The sequence below is a fragment of the Aquila chrysaetos genome, chromosome 1, assembly GCF_900496995.4.
Source record: "Aquila chrysaetos chrysaetos chromosome 1, bAquChr1.4, whole genome shotgun sequence".
Classification (NCBI taxonomy): Eukaryota; Metazoa; Chordata; class Aves; order Accipitriformes; family Accipitridae; genus Aquila; species Aquila chrysaetos.
The window spans coordinates 82,636,409-82,650,623 of record NC_044004.1 but is presented as its reverse complement, the minus strand read 5'-3'; the positions used below and the strand labels follow the sequence as shown (position 1 = coordinate 82,650,623).

Sequence of the window (14,215 nt, the reverse complement as noted above, 5' to 3'; positions counted from 1 at the left end):
TTTCCTTTCTGAACTAGGGAGGTAATTCAATGAGCGCTGAGGCACAATAACCTTTATAAGGAAAAAAAGAAAAGGAATGACGCGCTTGAAACTTTCCCTTGGAGCAACAGTGGTGTGCAGACTTTTCCAGCACCGAGAGCACGCCAGGCAACTTGCCAAGCACCCCAAGGGCTGAAACAAGTTTGCATCTAAATTTACATAGCTCTTAATCAGATAAATGCACGCCATTTTAAAAAAAAATGCCAGCATGCTCTACTTGTATGCAGTGCTTCACAAAACACAAGGGAGCCACTGCAGAGCTTGGAGAAGATGAGAAACGGGATGGTCGGCACAGCTTCCCAGTGCATGGAAGTCGGGTGAAGACCATGGAGGGACCCGACTCTCTTCTCTCTGCTCAGATCAAGTTGATAAAACCCGAGCATCGCAGAAAAGCAACGTCAAGGCTCCCATCAGCAGTAAAGATACTTGTCAATGTAGCAGGCATCTCTGCAGAGAACAGCAGTACCAACAGGAGAGCTGAGCCTGCCCTGACAGCAAAGATTTGCTCCAGCCAAAAACTTGCACGCGTTTTTCTGCGACGCAGACCAAGAGACCCACGGCGGGAGGAACTGCCGAAGCTGTGACAGTCACCATAAACAAACTCGCCCTAGCTTTCTGTTTCTGCTTCCCTGAGTTAAAATTAAACTTTAGCTCCAGGGTGGTGCGGGGTTTTTTTTCCTGTGGTCACTTTGGAAGTTTTTAAACCACTGTTCACGCAGTTCCTAAAGCTTCTTAATCTTCACTGGAAGATCAACTGTCTACCCTGAAACTTCTGAAAGAACAGCTGGAACGTCAGTAAAGGAGAAGTGAGCCAAGTCAACGCACTGGCTTTGTTTTGACGTCTCCTGTGAGCAAGGTCACAAGCTGCAGGTTGAATCTTGCTCTGAAATTAGAGAGTCAAAACTTTGGTGTGAGGTTTTCACTTGTGAGAGGCATTAAAAATCACCTGCTTATCCATTAAAAATACCCCAACTTGGTCCATAAAATGTAACCCATCTCATATAAAGATCTCCCTTTTTGATTCAAGTTTATAGCTAACTTTACTTAAAGAGGTACTTTCAGTTTCCCTAGAGAAGTTTTACACTGCTAAGTGCTGCAGGCTATGGTTTTCAAAAGCATTTTTGTGTTTGCAGTAATTGAGGCAGACAGCAACCTAGCCAGAAACACTTTTTCGTTTGGGGAGGTGTGCATTTGTGTAGGATGCAAAAAAATCGATTTTTTTTTTTTTTTAGGCTTTGTAATCATTTGCACTGACAATAAAAAGTGCCTCTTGCAGACAGAAGATGCAGTTACAGGAATGTATTATCCACTGGCAGAATAAGCTCGTAACACAGCTACTGATTTTCCCCGCCTCCAGTTGCAATTCAGCTGTGCCAATACAACTGCACTGTAAATAGGATCACTGAAATCATTCAGGGCAATAATAAAAACCTTTTTTGTTTTGGTTGTGGGTTGTTTTTGGGGTTTTGTTGTTGGTTTTTTTTTTTTTTTTAAATATAGATCATTTCGTAAACAATTAACAAGATTTCTAGGACTAGAGACAGCCTAAAAACCTCTATCCTTATTTTGCGCATAAATCCAGGTGGGTATTCTGGACAAGAGGGGCAATTCCAACAGAGCTTAACCACCACATGCATTTCTGCAGACCTTGTATTTTCAGCGACCAGCAGCCAAATCTGCTTCAGCTTTAAGCAAGCAATAATACAGTCTTACAGATGACCTGAAAACAGACTTTTCTGGGTGGGGGAGGAAGGCGAAGCAGAAGGAAGAGAGGAAGGAGACTGAATTCCTCCGAGCCCCAGCCAGCCATCTGTGATTTCAGATGATCAAAACGTAGTTTGCACTGCTAGAAGAAATGGTCTAACTGCAAGTTGTGATTAGAAATTTCAAAGCTGTGGGCGGGGGGTGGGATGGATGTTAATTTTAGTACCTGGGGCTTTCTCTTAGCTTAACTCTTTCCTCACCCCATGTCAGTAAAACAGTCTAGAAATTTATACCAGACAGAGACAGATGCCTACAGTGTTGCTTACACCCGAGAAGAAAAAAGCAGGAGGCATAAACTACTTTTACAATTTTACATTATTTCTGTGGCACATAACAGTTCTAAGAGGACAATGTTTCTGTGGTTTAGAGAGTAAAATTTCCCATGAATGCCTCCCTACTGGAAATCAATGCCTCTGTCTTTTCAACTTGCCAAAGCACAACCTGATGTGATAGCGATAAGCAGAGGACCGGCGTGGGTTAAAACCAACTGTTTTGAGTTGTAGAAAGTAAATCATGTTAGTGGAAATAGCTTGACAGAGTTGTGAGACAATAGATGATCTTTCTCAAGTTAAATGACCGAGAAAAATATGCTTGGGAATATAGTTTTGAATTTCAACATCTGAGTAAGCGAGCCTATTTGAAGCAACAAACTGACTTCTATGGAATGAATACTAATATACATTAAAATAAGAATGCGCTCCCCCATGAGAAATGCATTAGTACCAAACACAAATATGCCACAGGTACGCATATGATATTGCACCTTTAACAAGCAGCGTATTTGACTTGTGTATAAGCCAGCCAGCAGACCTAAATTCGGAAAGCGGTAATTTTATTCAGGCTGGGAAATGAAGAGGGCCCTTGCCATTTGTCTGTATGACTCACCCAGAGCTAACTCCCACAACCTGCTACAAAGGCAAGTCTGTGAGATATTTTGGCAGCATCGTTCAGGCAGGCTCATGTACATCACACACTCGCCACTTCTTTTCCTCCAACCAGATTTTTCCTGGGAGTGCAAATAAAGTTGACCTCATTTTAGTGCCGCTTTTCCAAACTGAAGAATTTTTCCAAACATTTTAAAGAAACCTGCCAGTTAAAAACACAGGTCCGCAACTGCAAAAAGAGAATGCAGAGCAATGTTTTGATGGGAGGGAAGGGAGGCGTTTTTCAGTATGTTTTGAAACAGAGAAATCTCAGGGCCTATTTAGCAACTACGGAGGAGGAGCAGGAGCCCTCTGGAGAGGGCTGCATCATGACCAGCAGCAGTGCACTCTTCTCACCACCATCTTCTGCTTCTATTCTCTTCAGAAAGGAAAGCTCAGATGGAATTTGTCACAGCACCATAAATGCTTTCAGATTTGTAGAGCGATGTGGCAGAAAACATGAACATCTTCGGTTCTTCATGGTATTCCCTAAGGGTAGCAAAAACATCATCAAGAAAACAGGGGGAATAATTCAGGGCAATAAAAACCCAGAAAGCCTGGATGAGGGCATTTTTAAATAGGAGGGAGGGTGCCACAGAGCCACTAGTGATGGCAGTGGTATAAAGCTGCTGTATGATGGCTGTCACTCACTGGGTTTCTGCAGGTACAAGCCTGAGCCGTTCATTTTTTACAGCAGCCACCACTTTGTAAAATCTATGCCCGCTGCCCAGCCTTTTCTATCCTACACCCACGGACCATAAACCAGACTAGTTCTAAGAAATCTCTGCTGTACTACTTTTCCCAAGCCTCATGATTGACACCAGGGTTTTGCTATTTTAGGGAAGCTTAAATGGTATGTTCCAAAGCATGGAATTTTAAAAAACAAGGTAGAAGATGAACTCCTGACTGAACTTTCAGACAATATCACCATTCTTTCCTCCTGGCAAGACAGGCATGCTTCCAGACCCATGCCTGCCCTGCCCCCCTTTCTAATGGCTCCGGTTGGAAATGCCGGAGGTGGTTTGCATTTCCTTTTTCTCTCAGCAACTGCCAAGATGAGTCCGTCCAAGCTGCATTTGCCCAGAAAGGCCTTTGGTCAGCAACGGCTTAAATTTTCCATGCCACAGATCGCGAGTGATGCAAACAAAGTGTTTCAATCACAGCTCCTTTCCCTTCAGAGGCAGTGGGTGGCAACATACCAACTAAACTGTGGATAAAAGGTAAACTCCGAATCCAGCCCTAGGAGACCAGCTCCAGCTGCATAACGTATGCGTTTGATGCAAAGAGGAGATGAAACTCAATATACTTTAATGAGTTCTGCTTTGAGATCTTGGTTTATTTGAACCTAAAAATCAAAGGAAAAGTTATTAACTGATGGAGGCTGTTTGCTTGCATGGATTAAATTAAGCAAAAACAAAACCATGGCAAACCAAAACCCCTCTATGCCATTTTATGAACACTCGCAAGAGAAATGCTTACATTTTGTACTCTTTCAACACTGTGGGCTCATCATCTGGCTGCTGATATGCATGCAAGATGCCTCCTGAAGATGTAAACTCCTCACAACGTTTATTAAAATCAGCCATGGGACTCAGGCTAACATTTTGGTAGGAACAGGCCCTGCTATTGTTCGGCACAGAGATCGCAATGCTCAGGAACAGCCGAGCTGCCAGGTAAGGAATGTGAGCCTTTACCGTGTGCACTGGGGTATCACATCAAGGGCGGACAGCCCTCGTATGGGACAATTTGCGGTCATATGCCAAAAAGGTGGTGCTACCTCCTTGTTCAGAACTGAAGCAGAAGACAGGTATAAAGCAGCTGCAAACGAGTGTTTGCTGAAAAGACACGCATTATTTTTATGCTGTTTCCAACCTAAATGACGGGTAAATCCAAGAAAGCAACAGCTCAGCCCTGTACCAAATTGTCTGTACGCTGTTGGCAAAGGAACGAGCACAGCTCCCAGAGGCAACCAACCAAGGTTTGCGCAGCAGTCTCTGGGTTCTGCTTTGGGACCTTCCGGATCTTTTGGGAACGAGGTCCAGGATCACTGGGGAACACCTGGGAACCCCCGAGAAACTTGAGGGTGCTGCTGTTGCTAGGTAAGGACAAGGTAAGGGGAGCCAGAAGGCCGTGAGCCTGAGGAAGCTCTAGCACCTTCTAACGAGCATGATCAGCTGTTCTTGACCCAGCGTGCAGCTGCTCCCTAATTAGGGAGGGTCCAGCACCCTTTTAGCCAGTGCTTGGGCGAGGTCTATATAAGCCCAAGGCACAGCCAACAAGTGCAGAAGTTTATGTAAAAGGCTGCTGTGGAGGGGGACTGGGCTTAATCTGCTGCAGTGTAAACAGCCTCAGGTATGCTGGTGGCACACCACGGGGCAGTTCCCCCAGCAGATGTTGGAGCAGCTGCCCCTGCTAGGTCTGAGGTTTTGATGCAGACAGACCTTTGGGTGATGGGCGCAGCCCTCCAAGCCCCAGGCTGCAGGGAGTGCCCAGGGCCTCTCTCTGAGGCTGGGAGAGATGGCCCTATGGCCTGCAGGAGGTTTGTTGTCTTGGTGGAGGTGTGGTGCAAAGTGAAGGAGTTATAGGATGAAGTGAGCAGGCTGTGCAGCATCAGAGAAGTTTCACGGTTGATGGACAGGATTTTCTCTGGAACTCAGTAGCTTGAAGAGCCTCAGCCCTCATCTGCAATAGGGAAGCAGGCAGTGTCCACCCTTATCATCAAGGTACGTGAAACCTCTGGAGAAGGAGAAGGATGGCAGGGGGTGACTTCTGGCACTAAAAGGAAAGTTTCTGCCCCACCTAAGGGCTTACAACTACTGAAGAGGTTCACCACACTCATTAAAGAGGAGCCAGATGGGCATTTAAACAATGGGCCACCTGACCCTAAACCATGCAACACCTCCACAAAGGTGTGAGTGATTGTAAGGGGCGATTCCTTGCTGCAGGGGAGAGAGGCACCCACCTGCCAACCTGACCTATTATCTTGAGAGGTTTGCTGCCTGCTGGGGCCCCAGATCTGGGAGGTTGTGGAGGGACTGTCTGGGCTTGTCCGACCTTTTGTCTGCTACCCCTGCTGTTCTTCCATGTGGGCATCAGTGATACCATCGGGGGCAACCTGGAAGATCAAGCGACACTTGGGGCTTGGGGGCCCTGGTGACGTTCTCCTCAGTGCAGGTCAGTAGTTGGCTGCAGGACTGGTGTCGGCGACAGGGTTTTGGGTTCTATAACCACGGGATCCTGCTTGTGGAGCAGCATCTGCTTGGGAGGGATGGGATCCACCTAACCAAGCTGGGCAAAGGTATCTCTGCCAGTAGGATGGCTGACCTTGTAAGTAGGGCTTCAAACTAGGCATGAATAGGGCAGGGACAGAGTTACCAGGAGCCCTGTGAGAGTGACAGCCAGGGTTGGTGGGCAAAGGGCCTGGCGTGATATTAAAGGAAGAGACTGCAAAAAAAAAAAAAAAAAAAAAAAGGCTTAAGCAGGGTTACTTCCAGCATTTGCGTGTAAACAAGGATGTACCTATGAGGTACCATTATGGAAAAATCCCCCCATACCCTTTCTGGAAAATAAGCATGTTGGGGTGCTTCTCTGAAGTGCATGTATGCTTATGAACACAGTGTGGTGAATAAACATGGTGAGAGACCCGTGTGCAGTTGAAACACTACGATCTTGCTGGGATTGCAGCGATGTGGTGGAATGGCTCCCGTGACTTGCAACGCTTGGAATGTTGCATTGGAGGGATACAGGGTCTTTAGGAAAGACATGCTGGAAAGAGGAGGATGGTAGAGTTTCCCTTGATGTGAGAGAACAGTTGGAATGTGTGGAGATTTGCTTGGGGGTGGATGAGGAGCCAACTGAGAGCTTATGGGCGAGGATTAAAGAGAAAACATACAAGGGTGACACTGTAGTGAGTGGAAAAACAAGTGGATGAGGCTTTCTACAGCCAGCTGGAAGCAGCCTCCTGTTTGCAGACCCTGGCCCTCATGGGGGACTCCAACCATCCTGACATATGCAGGAGGGACAACACAGCAAAGCATAAGCAATCCAGGAGGTTCCTGGAGTGCACTGATAAGATTTCCTGACCCAAGTGATAGAGAAGCTAAAGGTGAGAGGTGTTCTGCTGGACCTTATACTCTGCTACAAGGAGGGGCTTGCTGGGGACGTGAAGGTCAAAGGCTGCCTTGGCTGCAGTGACCACGGGATAGTGGAGTTCAGCATCCTAAGGGCAAGGAGGAAGGTAAGAAGCAAGCTCACCACCTTGGACTTCAGGTGAGCAGGCTTTGGACTCTTCAAACATCTGCTTTGAAGCGTCCTGTGGGGCAAGGCCCTGAAGGGAAGAGGGGCTCAAAAATGCTGGTTAGTATTCAAGGATCACCTCCTCGAAGCTCAAGAGTTACATCCAAACAAATACCAAGTCAGGCAAAAATGCCAGGAGGCCTGTGTGGATAGATAAGGAGCTCTTGGCAAAGTTCAAACACAAAATGTAAGGATTACAGAGGGTGGGTAACCTGGGAGGAATAGAGAAACATTGACCAGCCAGGGATGAGGTTAGGAAAGCCAAAGCCCAGCTGGAATTGTATCTGGCAAGGGATGTCAAAGACAAGAGGGGCTTGAGTAAGTGTATAGGTAATGAAAGGAAGGCCAGGGAAAATACGGGCATGCTACTGAAAGTAGGGGCTGGATGAGCAGACAGTGAGGTGGACTGAAAACTGTCTTAATGACTTTATCCAGAGGGTGGTGATCAGTGGCACAAAGTCTAGCCGGAGGTGGTGACTGGTTGTATACCCCAGGGGTCAATACTGGGTCTGGTCCTGTTTAACATAATCATTAATGATCTGGATGATGGGCCAGAAGGTACTCTCAGCAAGTTTGCAGGTGACACCAAATGAGAAGTGGCTGATATGCTGGAGGGTCATGCTGCCATCCAGAGGGACTTTGACATGCTGGAGAAATGGGCTGACAGGAACCTCATGAAGGGTAAGTGCCAAGTCTTGCATCTGGGGAGGAACAACCCCAGGTACCAGTATACGCTGGGGGGTGTCTGGCTGGAAAGCAGCTTTGCAGAAAAGGCCTTGGGGGTCCTAGTAGACACCAGGTTGACCATGAGCCAGCAGTGTACCCTTGTGGCACAGAAAGCTAATGGTATCCTGGGCTGCATTAGGAGGAGTGCTGCCAGCAGACTGAGGGAGGTGATAGCTTCCCCTCTACTCAGCACTGTGAGGCTGCACCAGAGTGCCGTGTCCAGTTCAGGGTTCTTCAGAACAAGAGAGACATGGACACACTGCAGATAGTCCAGTAAGGGACCACTAATACGATGAAGGGACTGGAGCATCTCTCTACGAGGAAAGGTTGAGAGAGCTGGGGCTGTTCAGCCTGGAAAGAGAAGGTTCAGGGGACATCTTACTAATATGCATAAATACCTGAAGGGAGGGTGCAAAGAAGATGGCGCCAGCTCTTTTCCTTTGTGCCCAGTGCCAGGACCAGAGACAATGGGCATGAACTGAAACACAGGAGGTTCCCTCTCAACATCATAGTCACTTCTTTACTGTGAGCGTCACAGAGCGTTGGCAGAGATTGCCCAGAGAGGTTGTGGAGTGTCCATCCTTGGAGATACTGCAAAGGCGTCTGGACATGGGACAGGGCAACTGGTTTTAAGTGGCCCTGCTTCAGTGGGGGGTGTTGGATGAGATGACCTTCAGAGGTCTTTTCCAGCCTCAACCATTCTGTGATCTTATGGGCTTTAGGCTCAAAGGAGCACAGTTGTGAGGGCTCAGCTGTATGCCCAGAGCAGCTCATTTGGGCAGCAAATGTGGAAAGCAGAGCAGGAAGGCTTTTAAAAAAAAAAAAAAAAGGGGGGGGGGGGGGGGGCCAAACCAAACCTGGCATTATGTAATGTCTCACTGCTAGTCTCCTAAAAGCAACACATGCAGAGCATGATTCACTTCTCCCATCACCGATGTAACTGGGTATAAATCAACAGTAACTTGAAGGAAGTCACTCCGAGGAAAATCAAGCTCACAAAGTATGCAAGTGAGCAGTAATTTCATAAAGTAGGGCCAGAGGCTTTCAAGCTCATAAAAGCTAACTCTCTACAGGCAAGGGCCAACAGGCATTCAGAATCTAAAGCATCACGCACCACCTTTTGAGTAATATAATCCCCTGAAACCAAATAAATACAATGCCTCTGTGGGCAAAAACACAGAAACAGGATTCAGCAGTAGTTCTTTTTGTCTCTTGGCAGTAGTCAGTCATTAACATAAATGAACAGCAACAAAACTGAACAAGTTTATACCCAGTTCAACACCCACATCCAAAAAATGTGTAACTACAATGGCTTGATGCCTCTTGACGACAACAGAAGAATTTTATCTGAATGTGTAAGTGCTCACTAAGGCCAATATTTTGCTTTGCAGACTCTGATTGGCTTTAGAAATTATCAGTGATTACAGCTAATATCAGGATACAGTGTGAGGCACTAAAAAGAGATAATTATGAGGAAATGAGGAATTATCTGCTGTTGAAACAATAGATCAATTATGAGGTACAGCACAGTAGCTGCAGAGCAGCATTCTTAGCCTCTGAGGGTACTGTCTCTTCTTTCTCAGTAACCAAAGAGAACCCACAGTTATAAAGCTTAATTACCCTTCAGGAGCTCAAACTTGCTGACTAATTAGCCTCTTGTTGAGACAATACAGAAGAGGACCTAATTCCAATTGTCCGCAAAAATAGGATGGCACAGGCGCAGTCCTGGCTCTTCCCTATGTATTCATATCTCCTGCCCAACCAGTATGAAGGTAACAACCTTGATATCCCCAGTTCTGGACAGTCTAAACCCAACAGTCCTCAGCCTAAAACAAAGCCAGGGAAGGAAACTTTGAGAGGCGGGGGTACTGATAAAGACAAAACAGTATGACTGAGGCAGTATGTAATGGCAGTCAGAGTTCTCCTGCTGCCGCTTCCACAAAGCGTGTTGTGCAAAGTCCCCCTTTGCTCCGGTCAATGCAAGTACAGACACATTTGCAGTGCTTTCATAAATGGAGACTAAGCTGCACTTGATGGTCATGTTATTACAGCAGCTGCATCCTTAAAGGAAGCAGGCTTTTCAGCTGCATGGCAGCAGTTAGGAACAGTTAAACGAGAGATTTACAGTCAAAATTGTTAGGAAGGTAAAGGTTGAAGTCTTTGGGAGCCAAGTTCTCATCTAACAGACCACTGTAGTCAAGAGCTACACCAGCCAAGAAACAGCATCTCACTGTATACAGCAAAATACTGCCAAAAGGGCGCAAAAGCCTCTGGCAAATGGGTTCGTCCAGCACCTCCCATCATCCCAGTAAAGAAAATGTTTGATGTCTGGGCTGATGAGCAAAATGGAGTATCTGCAGTAACATGTTATTCATGAGTGAGCTTTTAGATGAGTTTATTGCATAGCAAGTGCAAATACCCATTATGGTTAATAAAGCAGTGTTGATAATATTTGCAGTTAGCAAACACACAGGAAGGGAGAATTTCAGACCACATCTGCTTTGTGTTGAGATGGGAGACACCTGAGATTTTCCTTCCATCTGAATGATTTCACCTTGCTTTTTTGGCATTTGAAAATAGCTATTACTGTGCTGAATTCTCAGAGAAACTACTCTCTTTATTCGGTGAACCAGAATTCCCCTTGAAATCCACCTCCTTCATGCCCAGCCTGGATTTCTTGCTGCTTCATCGGAGTGTCCCGGTGTCAAGTACCTGGGTTTGTACGTTTTCTAGACCCACAGAGTCATGGGAGCGAAGGAAAACGGCCACAATTTGTTCCTGGGCAAGTTAGCACTAGACACCCATTTTACATCTTGCAGTGGAAGACCTTCAGATCCCACAGGCGGGTTCCTTCCACTCAATCTGGAGATGCATTTCTCCTTTACTCACATTTTGCTCCCTGCTTGGACAATGGAGTCCTAAGGGTTATCATTTGGTGGTCAAAATACCATGTCTAGCTTTCCTGAAGCCACTGGTCCTGTCCAGACTTTTTAAAATCTATCTCTGGCAGGCTATGGAGAAGTCTGAAATAAACTACAGATGGTACATCTATCCATTCTATCACCCAGGTTAGATGGATAATCTACATCAGCCTGACAGCTGCGCTGCATCTTATTTCCTGAGAAGTGCTGCATAAAAAACACAAAGATGAAACCTGCGAATATATGTGCTCCCAAAAAGCCAGTTTGGTGCGAGGTCAAGATTAATTACTGCTTTAACCAGCACACTGCTGCAGGTGTGCAAAGGAAAGCATCTTTCACACAGGCCCTGGGGGAAGGCATGCTCCACTGCATGATCACTGCTCACGTTCTCATTTCTGCTGCCTGCATAAGGTACGCTAAGAAGCAGCTGAGCACAGAAAAGTTGAGAAGGGAAAATGTAAAAGACTAATTACAGGAGAGATGCTCAAAGCTGTAAAAAGCTAAACATTTGGGTCCACCTACTGACTTGAAAAGCTTATCCCAGGGTAATGATGCAAGCAAAGGTAGTGGCATTGAACAGCCTCGCACTTGGACTGAAGTCTGTTTAAATTGGTAAATGTCTGATTGAAACAAATAATCTGAAAATAGGAAAATAACCCATTTCAGAAAGTAAATGTCAACTGCATCAAAGTGTTATGGCAGATAGACAGCTCAGGATGCTGCCTTGCCCTGGAAAACATAGATCCCGACACCTGACTTGTCCATTCCCTCAGACAAAGCTATCCCAAGGCCTCTAGGATGTACGGATACGGACCAGTGAGCTACAACTGTTTCCCTAAAACTATACCTGAACCAACCCAAACTTCCCTTTACCACCTGACTGTGCAGAAGTGTCCAGAAGGGAAGGCCGCGCAGCCAGCCTGAATGAGCCGCACGGCTGGCCCCAGACCGCACTCCTGGCAAAGGCCAGGGCATGTGGCAGGGCTGGCAATGGAGTCCCTTTGCCCTGTGGGGCCGAGGCTGCTGTCTCTGAGTAGCCCGCGCCCAGCAAACCTCAGGCTGCGTTGAGGCATGTCAATGCCCTCAGCTGCATCCAGGAACGGCTGCCGATGGCGAGACCACAGCAGAAACACCCCCCAGGAGCTGTGCTCTGCTCACCACCGGCTCGCATCAACACTGGCTGCAACCCTGTGACACCCGAAACATGAAACAAGACGGAAAGCCTGGACACAGCAGCCGTCCACCGAGCAGGGCCTTCTGCGGTGAGTGTCCTGATAGAGCAAGGCTCTTATCGTGCAATGACGGAAGCAATCTCAGATTATTTTTTTATAAGGACCCGGAGCAAACAAAGCACAGGACTCGGGAAGAATATAGAATGGACACAGTAAAAGGAGTGCCTTAAGATCAGTTCTGCCATATCAAACTGTACACAAGCTCTAAAGAGGAGTGAAGGACAATTAGAAGTATATATATACCATGTGAAAGTTCAATTCCTGCTGGGTAGAAGCCAAAAGATCAGCTTCCCGCATCCCACGTCAAGGTCTGTGCAGGCACAGATGAGAGAGAGCCATCCCCCAGCTTTACGAGCCAGCCAAACTACTTTAAAAACAAAACCGAATCATTTGCAGGGATCTGAAATCAAACCCTTGAGACAAGGAAAAGATGCTGTGATTTGCTTTTTGAGAGACAAACTCCTACCCAGTCTCACCTTGCAAAACCTGGGCTCCACACGCACCTGCGTCCCCCAGCTTTAAATCAGGGCAGAGGCAGCCGTCAGCCCCAGCTGGGGGGGTAGCCCCAAGGGGGGGGGGGGGTCACAGCCAAGTCTGTCACCCCTGCAAGGAAAAGGTGAGATACACTCCAGAAAGGGGAGCTTCATAATCGCATGCATTTTGCTCAATTTAAATACTTAGTTAATAAAAGAATCTCACCCTTCTGTCTTTAAAAGGGGCTGTGCCATGTACGGGCTGTTGCAGCACACCACGGAAGGAACGTTTTGGGAGCACACAAAGGCTGATGCTGAAAAGTACTTTCAAATTCAGGCTCGAAACAGTCTGCCTTTTAACACCCTTATTTTTAAGAGTGGGAAAAGGCAGGATTGCTCCTTTTCCCCCCTCCTTCACAGGGTCAAAAGGGGTGGATAAGGGAACGGTTTTTATTGTGTTCAACAGACAAGTTTTCAGGAGGATTTTTCACAAGTCCGCTTTCTACCACCGGCACGAAATAACCGACGGTAACCTCACTGCTATAAGTTCACCCCTTTGGAGGTAAGATTTATAGAACGCAACACCGCTCTTCTTTCAAGGAAACTTCTTCCATCACGAATGGGAGGGCAAAGAAGGAAGGGAGGAGAGCGCAGCCCATCTCTGCAAACAAAGTACACGAAGACAAGAGAACAAAAAACAACATTACGTGTGCCTCCAAGAGCCGCCCGGCCCGACGCGGTGACGAGAAGTCACACCTGGGGCACAAACGCCCTGCGTGGCCCCGGGGGCGGGGGGACACAGAGGCCAGCCGGGCACCGACGGGACGGGACGGGGGGGGGGGGGTAGAGGAGGGCACGGCGCTCATCGCGCACCCCCACGAGCGACGCTCCCGCACCGGCGCCGCACGCACGTCCACCCGCAAAAGCAAATGCGCGGGGCCCGGGAGCGCGGGACGCGCAGCCCCTTTGCGCGCACACGCGCAACGCGCCGCTCGCAGGATGCGCTGCCCGCCCGCGCGCGCCCTCGGCACACGCGTGACGCGCCGATGCTGCGGGAGCACCGCGCACACACACACACACGCACGGCGATGCCTTGCACACCCGATCGCGCAGCGGGGACCCCCGCCCTCACACACACACACCCCCCCACACCCCCACGCGTCCCCCGTTCCCGCCCCCCACGGCTCACCTCCCCTGCGCGGCGGCGGGGTGCCCGGCGGGGCCCGGCCATCAGCACCCCATGGCGGGGCGACGGCGGCGGGGCTCCTCCGCGGCGCTTCAGCACCGTGCGGGCCCCATGTCCGGGGCGGCGGCGGCGGCGGCGTCGGCCGGCGGGCTCATGTCGCCATGGCGGGGCCGGTGCGGGGGCCGCGGCGACGAGGGGATCGGGGGTGGGGGGTTGTGTGGGAAGGCGGGCCGCCGCCGCCGCCGCGCGGGGCTGGGGGTGGGGGGGTGGGGGTGGGGAGGGAGGAATTAAAATAAAATAAAAATAAAAATTAAAAGGGAAGGGGGAGGGGAGCGAGAGGCAGCCCGCCGCAGCCAGCCGCTTCCCGGGGGGGAGCAGGGGAAGGGAAAGAAGGGCCGGCGGGGCGGCCTCCCCTCAGCCCGTCCCCGCCCACCCGCGCGGGGGCGGGGCCGGGCCGGGCGGCGCGCGCGGCGGCCGTTGGCCTTCAGCACCACGGCGGGGGGGGACAACGCCGCGCGGGGCGGGGAGCGGGCGCGCCGGCGGCCGTCGATCGGAGCCGGCCGGGGCTCGGTTCGGTTCCGCCGCACCGCCTCTCCGTTCGCCGGACCCCCCCACCCCACCCCACCCCCCTCTCCCCAGTGCTTTCCGCCGCCCG

General features: G+C 49.2%; 1 protein-coding gene across 2 annotated transcripts in view; it reads right to left on the bottom strand.

Annotated features, from left to right (window-relative positions):
- CCNI (cyclin I) overlaps positions 1–13,957 on the bottom strand; it is a 35,073-nt gene extending 21,116 nt beyond the window's left edge. Inside the window, exon 1 of one of the 2 annotated variants that reach the window (XM_030015346.2) lies at positions 13,564–13,957. The gene's annotated coding sequence lies outside the window, so the exon portion shown is untranslated. The remainder of the gene's footprint in view (positions 1–13,563) is intronic. The other variant, XM_030015337.1, reaches the window with a different exon arrangement.
- Positions 13,958–14,215: the final 258 nt, after the last annotated feature.